Source organism: Vipera ursinii, assembly GCF_947247035.1.
Source record: "Vipera ursinii genome assembly, chromosome: 7".
NCBI classification, from domain to species: Eukaryota; Metazoa; Chordata; class Lepidosauria; order Squamata; family Viperidae; genus Vipera; species Vipera ursinii.
This window is the reverse complement of record NC_139521.1, coordinates 48,209,953-48,212,766: the sequence shown is the minus strand read 5'-3', so window position 1 is coordinate 48,212,766 and position 2,814 is coordinate 48,209,953.

The window sequence follows — 2,814 nt, the reverse complement described above, 5'->3', positions numbered from 1 at the left end:
TGAAAAAATAGCAACAATTTGCCTTAATGATCTTAAGGTGGAATTCAACATAGAACGAGATGATACAATAGCACTTTTCCTTTTCTCAGCTTGCCTTGAAGAAGTATTTCATGGACTAGCCTGGGGAAAAGATGGAATAAAAATCAATGAAGCCTATTTAAATCACTTAAGATTTGCAGATGATGTTCTTTTCTCACAAGACCCAGAAGAGCTACAGACACATACCGTACAAGAGTTGCACAAAGCAGGAGAACCATTTGGCTTAAAAATAAACCTGAAAAAGAGCCAGGTTATGTGTAATAAATTCATCAAAGAAAGAAAAAAAATATGGAGAAGAACTAGATGTTGTAGACCACTACATATACTTTGGCTAACAGATCTCAGTGGAAGATGATACAACAAAGAAAACAGCATGTTAAATGTGGTTGGCAGGTATTCGTTAAGCTAAGCATAATTTTCAAGAACAACCTCCCACTACACTTAAAAAGTTTTCTATCAGTGTGTGCTACCTGCCAGTGATACGTGGGCACTAACCTCACAATTGATACAAAAGCTACGAGAGGTGAAAAGAGCTGTGGAAAGACACATGCTTGGCATTACAAGACAAGATAGAAAGACCCGTACATGGTAGAGAAAAAACAAAATCCATCTTTTACAAGAGCAAAAGAACTGAAATGGAAATAGGGTGGTTACATAGCAAGAATTGATGGCAGGTGAACCAAGGCAGTCCTAGAATGGATCCCACTTGATAAAAAATATCCATGAAAGAGACCTAAAACAAGATGGATTGATGGTATCAGCAGGTATTGCCGGCCCGGTTGGCAAACGAAATAAATCTGCCATTAAAATTATAGACTGATCATTTCTTTGTCAGTGGGCAAAACATACAAAATCAGCAGGGGATCAAATAATTTTCCCCCTCACTGTTGATGATGAACCAGCTCCCCAGCAAGTAGGACAAAATCCTCCACAGTAGCAGTTCCCATTTTACTTCTAGTCAAAATCAGTAGCTCTTGCTTGAAATAGTCCCATCTCTATACCTGACAAAAACTGTGAAAATCTTGGCAAACAACATCTTTGCTCAGTGTGAATTAAACATCTCCCTAATACTAAATTAGGTAAGATTTACAATTGCTTTAATAACAAAAGCATGCTGCAGAATATCTGCAAATCACCCAGAGTGGCCCCACAGGGGCAAATAAATTTAACAAACATCTTTAAATGCATATAATTATCTTTCTCCTTATAACTATTTGCTTAGTTTTCAACCTATTATTTGGCTTAACAAACTGATGCAGGATTGGTCCATTCTTTGTGATTCCCACAGGTCTTCTTTAATCTGAAACATACTCCCTATTTCCAGATCAGAACTGTTGTTCCTTCCAGAGATTTGTTTGGATGCTTTTGTAACTGCATTAAGCCTTGTTCCATATACAAAATGAAGTATCTCTTTCCTACTCAAAACATCGTCCAATTCTTGGTTTGATGGCTAGCCTTTCAAGTGAATTCTGGCTTTGAAATCTGTTCCTGCAATGATCAACTATAACTTGTGAGTGAAGTCTCGGGCTAATTGTGAACACTGGTTGTTCTGAAATGAATTCTCATATGAATTAAGTGGATCCATAGTTGAATCATCTTCCAATCTCCTTATTAAGAGTCACATTATTGAAGAAGCCAGGAAGCAGGTATTGGGCAGGTTTTGGAGGCTTAAATGAAGAGACTTGAAGAAGCTATATCAAGGGCAGTTCTAAGCTAACACAAACCTTAAAGCAGGGAGAAATCATGGGCCAGTAGCAATCCTCTTTCTCCTTCATATGTCAGGTTCAACCCACTAAGGCACAGCTGCAAGAACAGTGCTACATGTTTTGGCCTTTAAAGTTTGATAATAGGTGCCTTAATCCTGATATTTAAAATAGATCATGCATCTCTTTTGAATCTATTACTCTGGTCCTAAAATCAAATCCAAAAACTAGACAATTTTTTTCTCATTTCTGGATTTGTTCCCTATAGCTCTGAGTCTGATAAAAAAGGATGACCCATCTGAAAAGTCTCTCGTTCTAGAACATGGGCAGCATGGAAAGGACCTCTGCTTTTCTTCCGTGGCTACCCTTTCTAATTAATTTTGCTTGCAGAGTTATTTTTGTCAACGATTTAGCTTCTCTCAGTTAATGCAGTCATCCAGTCACTGATATATTCCTAGCTGCACCTCCATGTATGATAAATGCCATTTTTTAAATATTTAGAATTAGCAGATACCCCTAGAGAGTGTATAAACAGGAACAATTACAATTAAGTGCTTTTGTAATGGTTGCACATGTAAAACAGTAAAAAACAGGGTTAACATGTGTCTGATTATTCTTCCCCACTGCTTAGAAATGTAATTGTCACACTAATTTTATTCTGCTTTTGATTTTCAACTACAACTTTAATTCTGGCTAGTCACATAACTGGAATTCCTTCAAATAGAAATGCCAATGATGTGTATCTCCACTATGTGCATAGCCCACCTATGAAGACTCTTTTGACAGACTCCTTATACAAACAGCAATGGCAAAAACACAGCATAGTTCTTCACGATCTTGAACTTTCTAGACATATTGTATTTCATTTTTCATCATGCAGAAAATGGCAAGAACTGTAATCTATCTCCCCTATTACCAGGTAGGAAAGGCCAATTTATCCATACTAAGTATATATTTTAAGTTCTGTTCTACTATTTTTCACTCTTTTATTGATTTGAGAGCTCCTCATCTTATATCCACGGATTCACTGCCCTCTTGCAGCAAAGTATAAAAATGCAGAATGTAAATATGA